Consider the following 21,683-nt stretch of genomic DNA (forward strand, 5'->3'; position numbering starts at 1 on the left):
CTGGGGATCTGATACATCAGTTTTTGAGCCTTGTTCCATTCTATTGGGAGAATGTTGGTTTCAAGGTACTCAACTATTGGGGCCATACAGGTTGGCTCAGAGTTGATCATGAAGACATCTTCTTATTCCAGCTTGCTAATATTGGGTGTCGACAGATGCTCGATTGGCACAACATTCAGCTTGTCGACCTCGTTAGATGTGGCGAGCCAGAACAGGAAGATGTCTGCATGATCAACTCTGAGCCAACCTGGATGACCCCAATAGTTGAGTACCTTGAAACTAGCACTCTCACGAGAAGGTGTGCAAATGGGGAGACTGCTAGGGAGCATAGGGGTCCCCAACCCACGAGAAGCCAAATGTCTTGGTCTTACACTATTGAGATGAGGAAACCGGCAAGAAACCCATCATGAAACAACCATGTAACGAGCCATGTCAATGAAGGCTCGGAAGACACTAGATCAGTCAGTATATATGACCAAGAACATAGAAACACTAGGAATCGAAGAAATCACCCAGATTTACGAGAACACCTGAACCATAACCGGAAGATGTCTGCATGATCAACTCTGAGCCAACCTGGATGACCCCAATAGTTGAGTACCTTGAAACTGGCATTCTCACGAGAAGGTGTGGAAATGGGGAGACTGCTAGGGAGCATAGGGGTCCCCAACCCACGAGAAGCCAAATGTCTCGGTCTTACATTATTGAAACGAGGAAACCGGCAAGAAACCCATCTTGAAACAACCATGCAACGAGCCATGTCAATGAAGGCTTGAGAGACACTAGATCAGTCAGTATATATGACCAAGAACGTAGAAACACTAGGAATCAAAGAAATCACCCAGATTTACGAGAACACCTGATAATCCATCGAACCCAGATCTGAGAGATCATATCAATGGGCGCAAGAACCCTGTACCGAGGCATGAAACTGGAGCTGTAATCAACGATAACCAGTTCCCGCTGCTTCAAGTCGAACCCCCCGTAGATCCAGTCCAAGAAAGGATTGAATAGTTGGAAAGAGCGTTCAAGCTCTTACAAAATGAACGAGGTAGGGAACGGGACGAAGAGTTTGATGAAGAACTCGAGCCCTTCGCCCTGCATATTTCTAGCACCCCGTTTCCTCAGGGATTCAGAATTCCTCATGTCCCACCATTTGATGGGAATTCAGATCCGCACAGTCATTTAAGCACATTCAACACAATCATGCGAGCCAGTAATGTGGGCTACGAGCTCAGATGTATGTTGTTCCCAGCCTCGCTCACAGGACCATCAAAGAAATGGTTTGAGAAGTATTAGAGACATTTGATTGCTTCTTGGGATCAATTATCAAGAGATTTCAAGAAACATTTCAAGGCCATGGTCGACAATAGGCCCGAGGCATCTGCCTTGACCAATGTTCGACAACAGCCGAATGAATCGCTGAAAAGTTACCTCACAAGGTTTAATTTGGAAGTTACCAGAGCTCGTGACATCGATGAAAGTGGCCATTTAATGGTTGTTCGAGCTGGAGTAATGCCTGGAAGTCCTCTCTGGGAGGATATGCAGAGGAAGCCCGTAAGGTCCCTAACCGAGTTCAAGCTACGACCTCAGAGATTTGTTAATGTAGAAGAGGCGAGGTCAACATTGAATATGACCTCTCAACCCATAACTACAACAACAAACATAAACTCTGCCTCGACCTCGGCAGATCCTATGACCTCAAAACCCCCTGGGGACAACCCTTCTAAAAGGAAGAAGAATGAAAGGAATAATCCTGAGGCGGAAGGAGGAAAGAAGAAGAAAGGAGAGAGATATTTCTCCGTATACAAAGTGTATATTGAGTTCAATGAGTCCCGGGAGAATATCTACCTGACTAATGAAAACTAGGTTCCTTTCAAACGACCCGACCCCATGAGGAACCAAAAGGCGAAAATAGACTCCAACAAGTACTGCAGATTTTATAGAGATATCGGACATACAACGATGAATGCAGGCAATTAAAAGAAGAGATAGAAGGATTGATCTTGAGAGGATATTTCAGACAATATGTTAGGAACCAAAACCCCAATCAGGCTTCCATCAACCAGAGGGCAGCAGCAGCAGCACCTACTCAGAATAACAACTCTCGAGCAAGGGAGGGTGAATGACCCCCTCCGATTGATGGAGAAGATGTCATAACCATTTCGGGGGGACCACATATTACAGGATTGGGTAGGAATGCCCAGAAACGATATGTGAATGAACTGAAAATTGGTGACGAGTCTCCCTACGAACCCAAACCCAGAGCTCCAAAACAACAAAGGGTTGGATCTCAACCCATAACTTTTACTGAGGACGACGCGTCTCATGTACAGTTTCCTCACAATGACCCACTGTTCATCACCCTTCAGCTCGCGAACAAGAGAGTACACTAAGTCCTGGTTGATAACGTGAGCTCAGTAAATATCCTCTATAAGGCTACCTTAGAAAAGATGGGACTCACACTTCATGACCTTAAGGCCTGTGCAACGGCGTTGTACAACTTTTCAGGAGAATGGATTGCCTGTATGGGATCCATCAAACTCCCCATAACCTTGGGTGACTTCCCAGTCTCAATAACCAAGATGATGGAGTTTGTAGTAGTGGATCTTCCATCGGCCTACAACGTACTGCTTGGGAGACCTGCCCTAGTAGGGCTGGGGGCAGTTACATCTGTAAGGCATCTGGCCATCAAGTTCCCAACTTCTAGTGGCATCGGGACTCTGAAAGGGGAGCAGCTCGCAGGAAGGGAATGCTATAGCATTTCCATTAGAGGAAAGAAGTAGACAAGTGCACAAACACTTGTCGTAATTCAGAATAAGGATGGGGCAATCTTCGAAATAGACGAAGAGATCAATCCAAGAGTAGAGGAAATGGCTGATCTCGAACCGTTAGAAGAACTCGAAGAAATCAAGCTCGAAGAGGTCGATCCCCCGAAGATTGTGAAGGTAGGGAAAAACCTGTCGGAGAAAACAAAGTAGCAATTAATCTGCTTCGTGAGGAAGAACTAGGACGTCTTTGCATGGTCACATTCGGACATGGTGGGGATAAGCCCGAATGTGATAAGCCATGCCCTTAACATTGACAAGAGCTTCCCCCCGAAGCAAGAAAAACGAAGACTCCTGGATGATGACAGGAAGAAAGCCCTGAAGGAAGAGGTTGATAGGTTAAAGGCGAATCGATTCATACGAGACACCTTCTACCCTGATTGGGTCGCCAACCCAGTCTTAGTTCCAAAACCTAACGGAACATGGCGAACTTGTATCGACTACTCAGACCTCAATAAAGCATGTCCTAAGGACTGCTTTCCCCTACCTCGGATCGACCAGCTCGTAGATGCCACAGTCGGGCATGGACTTATGTCATTCATGGACGCTTATTCTGGATATAACCAGATTTCCATGCATGCCCTGGACCAAGAGCATATGAGTTTTGTGGCAGATAAAGGGCTGTACTGCTACAACGTCATGCCGTTTGGGCTCAAGAATGTTGGAGCCACGTACCAATGGCTCATAAACATGATGTTCTTCGAACAGATAGGTAATAACATGGAAGTTTATGTTGATGATATGTTGGTCAAACAATAACCATGTGGACGACCTCGAAGAATGCTTCACCGTGCTACTAAAGTACAACATGAAGCTCAACCCCCAAAAATGCTCTTTTGGAGTATCGTCGGGGAAGTTCCTGGGTTTTCATTGTGAACGCACGGGGAATAGAGGCTAATCCTAACAAGATCCAGGCGTTTATTGACATGCCCTCACCTTGAAAGCATAAAGATGTCCAGAGTTTGACTGGACAGATGGCAGCATTAAGTAGGTTTATCTCAAAATCTACAGACCGATGTCTTCCATTTTTCAACCTGTTGAGAGGGGGCAAAAAATTCGAGTGGACAGAGGAATGCGAGCTCGCATTTCAGTAGCTCAAGAAGCACCTCGCAGAGCCTCCTATCTTGTCGAAACCTATCATAAGAGAAATTTTGTACCTATATCTCGCTACAACTGAGCACGCCATCAACGTCGTACTCGTCCGAGGAGACCAGAAGGTACAAAAGCCAGTATACTATGTCAACAAAAGGTTACTGGGGATAGAATCGAGATACCCCTTAATGGAGAAATTGTCCCTCAAGCCTAATTCACTCATCTCAAAAGCTCCAATCTTATTTTCAAGCACACCTCATCCATGTGCTGACTGACCAACCACTACGACAAGTCTTATCAAAGCCAGAAGCCTCGGGACGATTATTAAAATGGGCTGTTGAGCTCGGACAATTCGAGATCACTTATCACCCAAGGATGACCATAAGAGGACAGGCCCTGGCAGACTTCATAGTATAATGTATTCGAATGACTGACGACGAAGTAATAACCCCAACTCGCGAGTTGTGGAAACTTTATGTCGATGGGTCTTCCAAAAAAAATGGATCGGGGGCAGGAATCATATTGATCACTCCAACTGGAAGCCGATTTCACTCTGCCTTGAGATTTGACTTCGAAGCATCTAACAACGAGGCTGAATATGAAGCACTATTGGCAGGACTTCGAGTAGCCAAGGAACTCAAGGCTAAAGCGATACACTGTTATAGTGACTCGTAGTTGGTGGTCAACCAAATTCTAGGGGAATACTAGGCTCATGGAACAAAAATGGCTGCATATTTAGAAAAAGCAAAAACAACACTCAAACATTTCGAGTTCTACACAATAGAGCAAAATTCGAATGCAGATGCCCTAGCCAGGCTCGCATTTCATTATTACCATGGGTTGGTTGTGTGTTCCTCCGAGTAGGTGAGGGATACCTTATTGGCAATGGTGGGTGCCTTATTGGTGATGGCGACCCATCCATTACGGGGCCTAGAAGGTCCTAAGTTCTCTCGACCAGGTTCTACAACGTTCTGCGCTGTACCAGGATTTTGGGTCCGAGCCTCCGAGAGGGCTCAGTTATTCCTTACTCTGGTTGGTGCCTCCACAGTTGGGTTGGCAGGACCTCCAGCCCAGTTACTTCTCTGGGTTCTCGGCGGAGCAGGCTGTTCTGCTGGCGGCGGAGGTTGCTCCGCTCTTCGGGTGGCAGCATTTTTGCGTGGCCACCCTCAAGGCCTACGTGGTGGAACATGAACGTCCCGCGGAGGCGGAGCCTGATCTTCTGGCGGAGGTGGGGCCTGAGCCGTCTGCGCCTCAGCAACTAGTCTAGCTAGCTCTTCATTGCACTTCTTGGCCTCTGCCAACTTCTTTTGCAGTTGACGATTTTCGAGCTCTACTATCGGGACATATTGTTCAGGATTGTAGTACATGTCCTCATCGTCATTGGGGGCTGGTGGTCCCCGAGAATCAAATGAACCACTCCTCTCATCAGGGTCCGAGTTCACCATGGGCTGCTTTCCAGGGCGTCGGGGTAGTCAGCTTCATCTAAAATTTCCTCCTCAGGAACATTGGGATCATTTGCTGCCATTGTTGATTCGAGAGGCTATTTGACTGAACAGACTCACGCACGTATTGTTTAATGGCTCTCAATGAAAGCACCAAATTGTTGACGCCGTTTTTCGTCAACTTAAATAGTAGAGCAATTAAACAAATAAATACTGGAGCAAATGAATGAAGAGGAAAACAAAAGGATTTTTACGTGATTCAGTAATTAATTTTTCCTAGTCCACGAGTCTATATTATTAAGACTTGGGTGTTTTCTGGAAACTTTTCAGAGAAGAGTTGCCCAGAGTGTTCTCTCCATAAATAAAAAAATTGATCCTTTACAAATGGTGTTTCCTTCTCTATTTATAGGGAAGGTTGAAGAATTCATTCCCACATATTTCGGGAAGATATTCTGTAAATCGATTAACATAATGTTATTAAATGCATTATCTCCTACATACACGGAAATGTCCCATGAAGATTGGGAACGGATAACAGATTAAATGATATCCCTTAAATATTGGGATTGTACAATAATAAACATGTTCACACGTAATGAGTTATCCCAGATGATTTATCAAATCTTCGAGATCAGCAATTGGCATTGAGTCTGTCGAGACAGTCAATCATGAGCTTGCCACCCAACTTCACGCTATGCTCGGGACAAGTAGATGCTAATGAAGTTGTTATATCTGAGCTTGTACTTCCCGAGCTCAAGCTATCTCGCCTGAAGGCAATCGGTGAAAAATATATTTAAGTGTCATAGCGTTGCGAGCTCAGAACATATTTGAGGCTACAGTCCCTCGAGATTTCGAGGTCAGTATTTACAGCAAAGCAATCTGACTGAAGGACCATATGACGACCATGCATATTTCGAGCTCACATCTAACGAGCCCAGTTTTCGGGGTTATAACTTTTTATCTCGAAATCTGGGTGTAACAATATTATTCTAATACGTGAAGTTTAAGTTTAATAAAATTTTATTTAAGTTATAAAACATATGGTTTTATTATTTTTAAATAATTGTCATTGTAAAATATCTTAGTTTAAATTGTTTAATTATTTATTTATTTTATTTGGTTTAAGTTTAAATCATGTTTACAATCTACCGTTAAATATAAAAATATTATGTTATACCTAAGAATATTCTATTAAAGTTAACAAATAAAATTAAAAACTGTTAAAATTAAGAATTTCCGTTATCAACACACTTATTATATAGAAGAAATATATGATTAGTTATAAGTCATTATAGAAAAAATTTACAAAATAAAAAATAAATATGTACATTATAAATATTGATAATCTTGTGATAGTTCAATTATTAATATTAAAAATTTATATGAATTTTTTTTAATGAAAAATTAATTTAATTTATAAAACCATTAAATATTTTTTAAAATGTCATGAAAATATATATTTTTTCAATGTCATGTTTGGTATTGTTATAAATAAAGTGGTCCAATTTCTTTTGAGATTTATTCACCATTTTTTATATTTTATTTATGTATTTTGACAGAAAAAATAGCATTTAATAACCTAAATGATACGATTTGAAAAGATTGGGGACCTAACTAATACAAAATCAACTTTCGGGACCTAAGTGTTACAAAATGTAAAGAATGTGGACTGCAGTTGAAAAAAACTCATAATATAAAGATACTAAGTTGGGAGGTGAATATATGCATGCATATAGGGACGAGGCCATATGGCCACAAATATTTGTTTTAATTTTTATTAATTTAATTATATTATTATTTATGTTCACTACTACAAAAAACAATACGAGCCCTAAAAAAAGCTTTTAGGGCATGCCCCCCCGCGAGTCCTCTATTTGAGAGCCTTAAAAAATGAGATTTTTGTTGCAATCCCTAAAAGATTGGCCGACGTCGACGGTGGTGCCACCACTCTACGGTGGTGCCACCACTCTACGGTGGTGGTTCGGGAAGACAACGACTGGACTTCGAAGCCCAAGTCTCAGGGAGCATTGTGGTGATGGTGGTGGTTCTTCTTGAAACGACCTAGAATGGCGGGATTCTCCATGGATTCCGGAAAACTTTGACTTCCAATTCCGATGACCGTTGAGTCCGATCCTTTAGTGGGTTTTGAAGCTCAAAGCACAAGAAATGCAGTGGTGGTGGTGGTCGTTTGGGTCGGGGCGGCTCGAGGCAGTCAGAAAAAACTCAGAAGTGTTTGGGAAACATAGAGTCATCGCGACTTTGAATAGCTCTACACGGAGGAGGAGGGTGCATGAGGGACTGGGCTCACGGGGGTTGAAGGTCGGCCACCTTCTGCGTCGCCTGGTCCGACGCTTGTTGACGGTGGACAGCGGCAGGGCAGCTGTCAGGCCTCGCAGTGACGCAGGTGGGTGAGAGAGAGGGGGAAAGAATCGAGGAAGTGAGAGGAAATCCGAGGAAGAGAGAGAGAGAAAAGTGAGGACATAATGTTTTTATTTATTTTTTCTTATTTAGTTAATAATAAAAATTTTGCTTAAAAAAATTAATAAAACTTTTAGGACCCACATTAGTAATCAGGGCTCGCACTGCGATTCTTATAATGTATTTTTTAAAGACTCTTACTGAGTGTCCTAAAAATTCTATGAGATGTTTTTAGGGTTCGTATCTAGGTGAGTACTCTAAAAAAGTGTCATAAAAACCAATTTTTGTAGTAGTGGTTAAGAAATATTTTTCTAAATTAAGAAAAATATAATTTCAGTCGTTCTTTTTTTATTTTTATTTTTTGTAAAAAAAAATAAATAACCCACTCCCTCTGCATGTATGGCAAAGAGATTAATGAATGAAAATTTGGGTGAGCCATGATTATGATCCGAACCACTAAGCTTTAAAGTATTTGGTTATTTTTGCTCCCACGCAACCATTAATTCAAATTCATCATTGGAGACGAAACACACACCTGCTCCTACCTCTATAATTATTAAAAAATACTTTCTAAAATTATAATGGAATATTTTTTTCATAATTATTATCATCCACTCCTTTCAGTATTACCAACCAAGTTAATATTTATTTATTTATTTTATATAATTTTTTTAAGAATTCACTTTGAGTTTGTTCTTTTTCTTATAAACTAATGCATTCATTTCTGTAAGAACTCTGGAGTTAAGTATGCTTAGGAAGTCTTCGTATAGCACCCTAAAAAAATTTTTTGAGCAAAAACAAAAAGAGATACTATAAACTTAATGACACTATTGCCATATAAAGAAATAAAAAATATTGCATCGTTTTGCAAAACAGGTAAGCCATGCACTGAGTTTACACAAATATAAGATATTATCTCATAGATTTTGCATAATAGGCAAACTTATCATTTCAATTTTCTTTAATATATCGATCTATATCAGCTTTTGAAATTAATTTATTATATGTATATGAACTCGCATTATGCGATGTTACTTTAAATTTAAAGCACCCATTTGTTTTTTGGTAAGCAAATATTCACTATATATGTTACACACACAAATTTAATATATATATATATATATTAGGGTACTGTTTTAATGGTGCACACTTTTGTGCATGATGATAGTGAATTATATATTTTTACACATGTAGATTTTAATATTTTTATATGATAGTGTTTATTATAATCACAACGAATTTATGCAAATATAAAAAAAATTATGGTACCGAAAATAAAGTTTAAAACAATAATAAAAGTTTAGAACTCTGTTTTGACATCCTAAATTATTTAGATTTTCTTGAAAATTAGTAGAAGATTCTGTGACTATAATGAACACTGTCATGTAAAAAAACTGAGATCATAACTTATACATGTGTATAAAAATGTACGATTCATTATAATAATGCATAACAATCATGCACTATTATACTCGTACCCATATAATTATATCCACTATTCAGAGAGGCAATTACCTTCGATTATGTATGAACTTGCTCACTTATTCGATGCTATTCTTTGTTAATCTACTTTTCAAGTTCTTGCCAAATTATATATTATTAATTTTGTGCAAATTCATAATGCTGATTTTTATTGAACATGACTAAGTTTTTGCTTTTTTAATAATTGAGAACTATATGTTTGATTTCTACCAAATTAGAGTGCTACATACTATTATGAAATAGTTGATATATAATCAAGTGGATCGATCCAGTTTAGGTTGTGGTCATGATCAACTTGGCTGCTAATGGTGCTTGATCTGTACTAGATTTCATTGATGTTGATATCTGGTCACGAGGGGTATCAATTGAGAAGAGTGACAAGTTATGTGGGTTCTTGAGGTCGACCTAAAATAATTATGTCGATTTTTTTGTATCTATTTATCATCATTCCTTTATTGAAAATGTTATTATGATATGTTATTGTAGATATAAGTGATGTAATAGATAGGTTATTTGATTTTCTTTTGCGTGTGTCATTCTGTTAAATAACTCTAATTGTGTGTTTATTTAGGAATAATTACATATGGAAACCAAATTTGCATTTTATTTACAAAACTACTGCCCTTATCTACGGAAATACCATTCACCTCTATATACTAGATTTCATACTTTTGCACACACATACCGGATTTTTTTTATTCCCAAAGACCAGTTTTAGGAACAAAAACATAACTAATATTTGACGATTGCCCAACGCCGACCACCAGACTTCCTTATGCTACACCAAAGCCTAGGATGGTACCATTAGAAGGGGCACATTGAGAGGAATAAAAACTCAACCATCCTTTCCCCTACACTGTTGTTGTTCTTCAACAAGTTTGTGGGTCCTTTTGTCACTTTAGAAGTATTTTTTGGTGACACTAGGCGTCCATTTAGGCTTCAAAGTGATACCAACGCAACCTACTGTTCGATAGAACCATTTTGGTATATCACAAGCATAAATTTCTTATCATTGCCAAAGAAGATGATTTCAAGGGGTCGGTTTTATGCTATGATTCAAAAGTAACTTTTTAGTTATCTTATATATAGTTAACCACATGCTAACTAAATTCAAACATAGATTCAATGAGTTGCCCTTGACAATATTTTTGCTATGATTCAAAAATAACTTTTATTTACTTATCCATTTGGTTAAAACTTAACTATAATTCAAATGTAAATTTAATGAGTTATCAAAAAATATGTTTGTATTTTAAAGCTACACATAACATCCTAAACAAGCTTAAATCTATTTTAAAATCCTATCGAAGTAATTTTTTTAAAAGAGATTGTTTAGAATACTATTTGGTAACTTTTAAATAAAAGATCAAAAGTTGCTTTATGAAAACTCATTAGGTTAGTTGGGTGCTTTAAAATTGATTATAACATAAAATTGAAGTCATGTTTTTAAAAGGTAACCAATTAGTATCTTAAATTATTTTTAAGGCAACCAAAAGAAAACTTAATTTTTTTGTAACAATTTTGCCACCCATACTGATGTTTTAAAAAGTAACCAATAAGTATCTTAAATAATTATAAAATCAACCAAAAGAGAATATTGGTATTTTTGTAATTAATTTTTAAAAAGTTGGTATTTTGTAAAACAATTATCAGTATTTTGTAGGTACTAATTAAAATATACCATCTTTTTTGTTACAAAGAAATTTTCTTTTTATGTTCTATTTGAAAATTACCAAATAGTTTCAAAATATTTCATGTAATTTATATAAGTATATATATATATAAGTAATTGAATAATCACTTTAGGATAACTCTTTGCAAAATAGTCTTCCCATCATACTTAATACTCAGTCGAAAATTCTTGATACCCTGGGTACCAATTAGAAAAAATCAAAACAAGGCGATCTTGTAAAAAAAATGAAAGGGCTTGTTTGACATTGTTTTCTATTTTTTATTTTCAAAATTGTGTTCTCAGAAATGAGAACAAAAAACTGTTTTAGTAGTTTTCAAAAAACAAGAGGTGTTTGGTTAATGCTTTCTAAAAACAATTTTTTAGTTTTTTTTTTAAATCTTAAATAAAAATTTAACAAATATATTTAAAAAGAGAAAAATATTTTAAAATTTTGTAATGAATAATGAGATAAAATAATTTAAAAGAAAAAATGATGAAAAATAAGAAGTGAAAAAGTAAGGAAATAAAATTTGAGAACAACAGAAAACAACTTTTTGTTGTTCTCAAAATTTTCTGTTTTTTGTAACTTTGTTTTTAAAAATTATTTTCTGAAAACAATGCCAAACACCTACACTTGTTTTCAAAAAACAAATTTTAACTTTTAAAAACAAAAAACAGTTTTTTAGTTAAGGTGTCAGACACCTTCAAAATTTTCATTGATTACACGTATATATATATATAAATGATGAATACTCTCTCCAATTTTTTTCTTTTTAATTTTTAGTATAATTTATCAGTATCGTATATATTTTGGTGTCATTCATACCTTTTTCTTATATTAAAATTATGCCTCCTACTACTAAAACTGTCAAATTTATAAAAAATAAATGTTTAAAATAATATAAAGTATCTTTGGCTACTATGTTATAATTTTCTATATATTTGGTGTCCTATACCAAAATTGCTACCAATAGATATCAAAGGATACCAATTTCATAAAAATTTATAAAGAATTAATATCATAATTTGGCATATATTTAGTATCTGATATTTTAATTTTAGTCTTTTTTAAAAAAATATATAATTTTAGCATTTGATACTGTAAATTTTAGAATAAATTACGGTTAAAATATCCAATATTTTTTAAATGTTGTACTTTTATACCCAATCTTTTTTTTCGGTAAATATATTCAATCTCTTTAAAATGTTGCACTTTTACACTTAAACTTTTTTTTTTGCCATAAATATATATAATATTTTTAAAATGTTGCATTTTTATACTTATTTTTTATTATTTTGAGAAATAATAAGAAAGTAAAGGAAAAATATTGGTTTTTAATTATTCTTAAAATTTTAAAATTATATTATCTTTCTTATTTTTCTCAAAATAACTATTTTAAATTAAAAATTAATAAATGTTTTATTAAAATTAATAAAAAATGATTTAAAATAATTAAAAACTTATATTTTCCCATTAATTTAAAATATAAGTTTTAACTATTTTGATTCATTTTAAATTCTTAATTTTTTTTTATTATTTGGAAAAAGAATAAAGAAGTGAAAGTAATTTAAAATTTCAAAAATAATTAAAAGCCTATATTTTTCTTTCATTTTCTTATTATTTCTCAAAATAATAATAAAAAATAGGTATAAAAGTGCAACTTTTTATAAACATTCGGTATGTTTACCGCAAAAAAAATTGGGTATAAAAGTACAATATTTTAAAAAGTATATTTACCGCTAAAAAAAGATTGGGTATAAAAGTACAATATTTAAAAAGTATTAGGTATTTTAGCCACAATTTATTCTAAATTTTAATATATCTTTTTATGATTTGGTGTATTTTTGTTACAAATACTCATAAAATGATATACTCTTGCTACAAATACTATAAAAAAATTATACATTTCTTGAGTATCCAAAAATGAAATAATTTTGGTATATATATATATATATTTTTTTTTGACATATTAAATGATTTTTGTAAAAATATAGATAAAAAAAAATTAATGTTGAATTAAAACAAAACAAATCTAAAAAAGGATCAAATAAAAAAACTAATAATACAAAAATGAGATATCAAACAACATTTATTAAAACTTACACACATTGCACTCTTGTCGTGATTTAATACACTTTTGTCCTAAATACTAGGAAAAGATATATTTTTGTTGTAAATATCCAAGAAACAACAACAACAACAATAATAATAATAATAATAATAATAATAATAATAATAATAATAATAATAATAATAATAATAATAATAATAATAATAATAATAATATGTTTGGTCTATATTCACCAAGGGTCATTCAAATTAAAATATTTTTTTTGTAATAAAATAGATAAATTTTTTTGAAGAAAACAATATACTTTTATTATAAATACTCAAAAAAGGGCATACTTTTATTATAAGTTTTCAAAAATCAAAATATATTTTGTATACTTTTAGTAAATTTTCTAGAGACTATGGGCCTATATGGCATTGTTTTCTGCTTTTGGTTTTCAAAATTGTGCTATCAAAAATGAGAATAAAAAACTGTTTTAGTAGTTTTCAAAAAACAAGAGGTATTTGGTTAATGTTTTCTAAAAACAATTTTTTAGTTTTATTTTTTTAAAATCTTAAATAAAAAATTAACAAATATATTTACAAAGAAAAAAATATTTTAAAATTTTGTAATAAATAATGAGATAAAATAATTTGAAAGAAAAAATGATGAAAAATAAGAAGTGAGAAAGTAAGTAAAGAAAATTTGAGAATAACAGAAAACAATTTTTTGTTGTTCTCAAAATTTTCTGTTTTTTGTAACTTTGTTTTTAAAAATTATTTTCTGAAAACAATGTCAAACACTTACACTTGTTTTCAAAAACAACTTTTAGCTTTTAAAAATAAAAAATCAGTTTTTTAATTAAGACGTCAAACACTCTGTATATTTCTAATATGGAAGTTTTAAAACCATATTTTATTTTTAAAAGAAAAACGAAATTCGACCATAAAAACGGTTATGTTTGAAAAACTCCCCATTGAATAATCATTTATCAAAATACACACTGTTTATGGCCGTAGACCCAAATTAAATCACAATTGCGTTTCACTCCAACCTCTTTTTTTCCTCGAAAGTTGGTGAAAAATTTCGTATATCATCGACTTTTCTAAAGAAAATTTCATTGATAAGATGTACACTTTTGACTTTGCTAGATATTTTAATACGTAGATACAATTTTTATTGTCATATTTTCAGAGTTTGATCTTCAAAATATTGTAGATGAATTAAAGACCCCAAGTGAAAATCATGATTACTCACAAGTTATTTGAAATATTGCTATTACTTTTCTAAGAATGACTATGGAAAAATCATCTAAAAAGAACTATTGAGAGCTTTTTTCAATGGTAAATTTTGATCTACTTTGAGTATGCAAACATATTTCTACTTTGATTTTTGTATTTACAATGATATAAAATTTAGATATAATAATGTTTGGTGACTACTAGAAGATTAGGGGTGTCTAGTCCCTTAAAAGAAAAAAGAAATAAACCTATAATAATGTAATAGACAACCCAACTATAAGACAATCTATTGTAAATGTTCACCATCTTCTGTACCTAAGCAGATCTACATTTTGACGAGTGATGAATTTTTTTTAATATGCATAGTTAAATATAATTTTTAATTATATCAATATTGTTTACGTCATTTTTCATCAATTTAAATATGAAGAGCACTAAATATAGAATTAAGAAAATAAACTAAAACAATCGAGATTTTACATGGTTATTAGTTAAAATCTGCCTAGTCCACGAGTCAATATTATTGAGTAGTGGAATTCTGTTAAAGCTTTTACAAATCAATTTTGTAAAGTATTCCTAGTACCAAATTGTGTCTACAAATGAAATTCTCAGTCTATTTATAGACTGGTTAACAAAATATTTTCTCTTTTATTTTGAGAAGTTACAATTCAAATTTAATATACATATAATTAAATATATTAATAATATAATATTACATGATAATCGAGATTTATTATCAGATTACAACACATTCCCAAGAAATAGGAATTTTCTAAAAGCAACCGCGTTCAAACTGGATTACCGACCTCAAACATACAATTTACACACTTTCGAGATTGACCAACATCACGAGCTCGTCACTCTGGTTGGCCTCATCCTTAGCCAGTGATTTCATCGAACATAACCATTGGAGATCAACCTCTTCGAACTTGCAATGAAGGTTCGAATTGCACTCAGACTTCGGAGAAGATCCATCCTTTCTTAATTGGTGTTCGGTCGCCAATTGGAACAACTCGGGAAACATATTAATTTAGACTAGCGCTGAGCCCTTACTTGCCATTTTCGAGTTTACACTTTACGAGCCTACATTTCGAGACCAAAATTTCTATTCTCGAAATTTGGGTGTAACATTTTTCCCCCTCAAAAGTATTGGTTCGAATCCTATGAGAAGGAAACTTTTGAACTTCTCATTTCAAAAAACGTGCCACCTACCATACTCGAGTATGGACACACGTCACTCGGGGATTGCACATTCAGAGTACTTGAGTACCCTCTTTTTCTGTGCACGTCCATTCCAATTCTTTTTGCCGCCATATCTCTGGAATCAAACATAACCCCTTGGATCCTTTTTTATTCCAGATCAACGACCCAGATCAATTCGACTTTTGGAATACTGACTGGGATATATATATACATGACTCCTCCATCTCTTCCATCCCCATCCTTATTCATCAGAGAACACAAACCAGAGAAAAAGAAAAACCAAGCTTTTCTTTGCATGTTTTCTAAACCAAAGAAACAAAACAACTTCAATTCCTTTGGCTCCGTGGAATCATTCCTGCTTCTCATCCTCTAGTTGACAATCTCCTCGTTCCCACGAACCGATTTGTGTAAATGTTCTGATCCTCATTCACCTGTTATTCTTTTTTCTTGTTTCTACGTTTCTTTCATCTGTAATATGTTTCTCTGGTTTTTACCAGATTTATTAGGCCTCGTTCTTGCATTAGGCAAGTTTTCTGATGTAAATAGCCTTGGCATGCCTAGAACCATGTTTTAGGCTAAAAATTGTCTGGTAAAAATGTGTAAAAATGAATTTTTTCTGGAATGGGGGATTTTAGGTTAGAGGTTTCGTGTAGCTTAAGAAATAGGGTTTTGGTTTAGGGCTTTAATGCACGGATCCTGAAAATATCACCTTTTCGGGTTACTGCCAACTTGTTCTCTGAAAACATAGGATTCTTTTAAACTGGTATTAACCCCCCCCCCCCCCCCCCCCACTCTCGCGTGGGTGTGTCCTCGATGCCCGAACTTTACAATAGTTCGGGAATGACATCCGAGTTAATCTCGCCCTTTCGAGCCTTCAGTCTCGATTGAGGCAGTCTTGTTATCTCGAGCTTTCAAGCTCGATTTATCAATATTACATTTTCCTTATGATTTTCTATATGATGGGCCCTCACCTTTTGCTTCCTTATTAGATGCCGCAGTACTCTGAGAATCGGTGGGGGCCCAAGTTTGCAATCCCTTACCACCCACCAACTCCCCGTCCCGAATCGCCTTTCACCCGAAACTAGCGACTGATTCTCGAGCACAAAGAACGGTGCGAGCAAGAAAATACACAAGGCCACTTTCGACATCAGATCGACGAGGTCGTAGAAAGAAAAGAAAAAGACTTTGAGTGGTAGCTTATCCTGGCCCAAACCCCGAGATTATGCCTATCCCATTGGACCCCAAACTCACAGTTACCGTAGCATTTTCTCCTGGTGAGCTCGCATTCGATCTAATGGAGGGTCCTTCTAACCAACCGCCTAAAGTTCCCTAAACACTTTCCATCCCGGTCTTGGAGAGTTCTTTCTTTGAGGCCGAACATTACCGAAGCTCCATCACCTCAACTCGACAAATTTCCGAGCTCCTCTCTTGCCACAGGATGAGACTCTCCAGAAACTTGGTATGTCGTCCTGCCAGCTCCGACAAAAGGAGCTGCTCTGCACCTGGGGATGGCAACCCAGATAAGAAGGTTAAGCTCACGGCTTAGAGTCATGAGCACTTACGAGCTAGGGCCTTGCTGCCATTAAAGGACTATTTTTGAGGATTCCTCGACTATGTCAGCATCACTCCGTTCCAACTTCAGACGAACTCGTATAGGGTTATGTTCGCGCTGAAGTCACTATACAAGGAGATGAAGTGGGAGGAGCCCACAACACATGAGATCTTATATCTCTTTTGCCTCAAAAGCAACCCTTCCCGAGCCCATGGCGGAGATGGGTTATATTATCTGTCTAGTTACCCAAAAGAGAAGTGCCTATTCGAAGACATTCAAAACCACCCTTCAAACTTTAAAACTGTCTTCTTCTGGACAAACAGCCTCGCTCCTTCTCGACTCTACTCCTTTTGGAGAATTCATAAGTCCCACATACTATTTAGCTAAATTTCCTTTTAACTTGTGTGCCCTGCTGACTTTAATCTTTTATATAGCCAACTATCATCGTCCTCAGCCTACGAATGCCATGAGGGAGCGTAGGGAAACCATCCTCAAACTTCCCTATGGTCAACGATCCCTCTCCTATCTCCTGCACGAGGACAAGCTCTGGCTGTGCAACCTTATAGGAGAAGGCGAGACCACTGACGACTCCAACTATCACAAATATGTGAGATGGGAGGACGTACTCGTGACCATTGCCAAGCTCCCTATGAGAGGCAACCGTGGGGGTCAAACCTCTCGGGCCCACCATCCTCGCCCTTTCAAACCCTCAGACTCGGGAAATGATGCACAGGACGAGGCCTCAGCGAGCTCGTGAGGAGGTAAAGTCGTGCTCAAATCATGCATGTGGTCTCCCTCATTACTTAAGCACAAACTTGACATGATGATCCTCTTCAAGGACCCCAAGAATAATTTCTTAGTATGGTTGTGGGTAGACCTTAGGGTTCATAAGTTTGATAGCTGGCTAGGCAAATACCAAACCATGTATAGTCTAAATGAGGTTTGGTATGGGTAGCAGTACAATATGGCACGAACAACTATAGAGACCTTTCAAGTATGTCTCCCACTTTTAGGGAGGGGACTCTCATAGCCTAATCGGAAGATATGGGAATTTCCTGGTCCCCAAGCTCGAGCTTGTTAGGAACGAGTTTCCTAATACGCAGCGGAACAGTGGTGTGGTTGGCCCAGTGTACAACAAAAAAATTTGTAACATATTTAAACTACCTTTAAATATGCAGATCCATTAATATACATACATTAATCATAAACAAGAAAAGGATAGAATTCATACCTCTTGAAGCCTATCAAGTATCCTTGCTATCTTTTCGTATTTAGAACGATCTTCCTATCCAAGCCGCTCCCACGTACTCACACCAAGATCTTCCAAAGAGTTCTCTACACCTGAAGAAATGTGTAGGCACTTAGAGAATGAAGGATAGTTTATTTGTGATCCTACTTGATGTACTCAACACATGAGATCAAGAGAATAGGTGTAACGTCCCTAAGGTAGGGTACGTCTGCCACATACTCGTAATTCTAGGGTTTACGAGTATGTAAGGCACTTGACCAAAAGAATTAAATAAAATGATACGAAGAAATACAGAAAAATTTAAAACTTTTATATAAGCTTATTAGAAGAAATTATTACACGTATGAATACTTTAAATTTAAGGCAGCCATATGAAAACTCTAAACCATTATTGCATTGCTACTGAGTCCGTGCTCCACAAGTTGCTCAACAGCTAAAGCCACACCTGGAAAAATGTTGGAAAATAACATAATGAGCTAACGCTCAGTAAGCAAATCTCATGCATACACATACACATGAATGTCATGAGTTTGTAGTGCACATATACTAATATGCTGACTTATATACTTATGCATTTCATTTATTGCTCATGCACTTTCAAACTTTACTTTTATGCTCTTTCTTTTAGTTTCACATTTTTATGGGCCCAATATCACTTGTGCACACTGTTTGATTCAGCCAATGCCTGCAGGGCTTGTTACACATATCATATAGAATCCCATGGGTTCTCCTCCGGCTAGCCATCATCTCAGCTAGGCTCATCATAACACTCATTCAATCGTTGTCATAGCTGCCATACTTATTACACATATGGAGGAGAAAGACGGAAACATGGCAAACATATCTGAATGGTCAACTCTGACCTAGCCCACACTAGTGGGCAGCCACTATAAGTCTTATAGACTTCCGTCTTCTTTACTGAACTTACTTGATTGCTTCATCAAAACAGTGGCACCCTTTTTAAACATCTTATTATCACTTTGCTTAAGCCTTGTGTCATTAAAATGTTTAACTTTACATAAGACTTTTCAAGACATTTCATAACTTTTCTCATATTCATATGCATGGTCTTATACCACATAATAATGTATCACATAACTGTACATGCCATGCATACATGCTGATGCTGAAATGCCAATGCTCATGTTGATGGTATTCAATCAAGGCATTGTATCACATCTCATATAACTCAAAACATCTTTAGTCATAATACATGAAACTTTGGGTTGGTGGCGTTGTTATACCTTAACGTAGAGCTATGGCTCAGGTCTAAGGTTTCTAGCCTAAAAACTTAAACGCTTCATATATCATAACATATAACAAATCATGAACATAGAGTAATCCACATATCCATCAACATAAGAACACATACTTGCACATAATTCATATCATTCTTAACCAAATAAGACATCTTTCACATATCACAGAATTCCTCAATTACATATCACACAACACCCTTATGGTGTTCATATAACCATTCTTCACATACTTATCATATGCATCATCATCATACCATACTTAACTCATCAGATGTACACAATCAATGTAGTCATGCATCTTACACTTAAGCACAAAAGGTGAGATTTACTTACCTTAGGTCCTTAGCTTATTTTAAAACGGCTCACCAAGAGTCAATCAATTAAATCCATACAAATCCTATTCAGGACACATAATTTATTAAATTCTATCAAATCCATAAATATACACTATTGATAGTGTATATTAACAATACCAGAAACTATATAAATGACAATAATAATTATTATCAACGTAATGCAAATCACTCTTCATATAAAACCATACTTTAAACCTTGCTCATAAGATAATGTACTCTTATGATAGTAATAATAATAATAATAATCCCAACAATAATAATAATTATCGTCTATAAATAAACTTATTTCAATATTCATAACAAAATACTTCAATAACAATACGTATATGAATGTATATATTCCAATAGTCATTTTATAAAAGAAATCATATTTTTAACATAAAATTGTAATAATCAGTATAATGATAATAATATAAATATAAATATTTATATTATTATTAATTAGTCATAATATCAATTCCAGTGATATAATAAATATATTTTATCCAAAATTCACTGGTCTTACAAATATCAATAACTGTAAGAAACTAATATTGATATTATTTTAATATTCAAATATTAACAAAATATTAATATATAAGAATAATTGTTAAATAACATGTTTACTATAAATCACACTTTTTATATATATATATGTATGAAACTATATTCTTGATTTACTTAACAAAATAATAACAATAATAATTAAAATTACTTAATCATAATAATTTCCATATTAATATAAAATCAATTAAATATGTATTTTTATACTTTATTTAATATCTAATATTTTCTAGAAAATTGCACAGCACAACGGCTATAAAGTGGACAATTCCAAAAAATCAAAACCTGTATCAAAAATATATATAATTCCAGACAGCCAGTATAATTACAGAAAAATATTCCATATATCAATAATATATAATTATATACTATAAATACACATAATAACAATCACTCTAATCAATCACAATTAAATCACAATATATAGGTCAAAGAAATTATACCAAAATGATCGGGTTCCACAACAAGTCAAACGATGATTTTCTGAGACTCAAAACGTACTTCAAAACCCCGAACACTAAGTTTCGACCGTCGGTCTACGGTGGATCGCGGTGGCTCGTGGTGGGCCCACCACCCAACTATGGTAGATGTAGGAACAAGTTATTGGGTTTTGAAGCCCACAACACGAGGAGCACGATGGTGGTGACGGATCGGCAAACGGATGCCCGAGGTGGCCGAATCGCAACTTTGAAGTCGCGGGGTGGCCGAACTTAAATCGAGTGGTTGAGGCGTTTAATCGGCGAGTGAGCTCTAGATTCCCGCGTGAGTCGATAGTTCGGAGGCCTCTGAATCCAACGGTCCGACGCGTGGCTAAAAATGGTGGCCGGAAAGTACTCCTACGTCGTCGGCAACAGTAATACGCAGAGGAGAGAGAGAGAGAGAGAGAGGTTTTCTGAGGAGAGAGAGAGAGACTCGGGTAAAAAAAGAAAGGCTGAAGCCTTTTCTTTTCTTTTCTTTTTTTTTTAAATTACACTTGGATCCAAAATATTAAAATTCTTTTCAAATAAGACCTTTAGCAAAACTTTCTTAATTTTATAAAAATCCCCAATTAAAATTATATGACATTTGGGTCCAATACTTGACTACTCAAGTTTCTCTCTCTTTAATCTCATTAAAAACATAAAATCATATTTTAAACACTATTTTTCCATTACTATTTCTTAAATTTGTAAACTTGTACATTTTATGTATTAAAACTCTGATTTATAATAAAAATGTTGGATATTACAATCCTTCCCCCGTTAAAATAATTTCGTCCTCGAAATTTCAAACTAAATTTGATAATCGGGGACAAG

General features: G+C 35.1%; 1 long non-coding RNA gene across 1 annotated transcript; it reads right to left on the reverse strand.

The window, feature by feature from the left end:
- Positions 1-18,551: 18,551 nt before the first annotated feature.
- Positions 18,552-21,201, reverse strand: LOC133802252 (uncharacterized). Its single transcript, XR_009877221.1, has 3 exons — positions 20,832-21,201; positions 19,823-19,886; positions 18,552-18,675 (listed from the first exon to the last, which is right to left on the reverse strand). It is a non-coding gene; the product is annotated as an uncharacterized LOC133802252 (long non-coding RNA).
- Positions 21,202-21,683: the final 482 nt, after the last annotated feature.

This window comes from Humulus lupulus, chromosome 9 (assembly GCF_963169125.1).
Source record: "Humulus lupulus chromosome 9, drHumLupu1.1, whole genome shotgun sequence".
NCBI classification, from domain to species: Eukaryota; Viridiplantae; Streptophyta; class Magnoliopsida; order Rosales; family Cannabaceae; genus Humulus; species Humulus lupulus.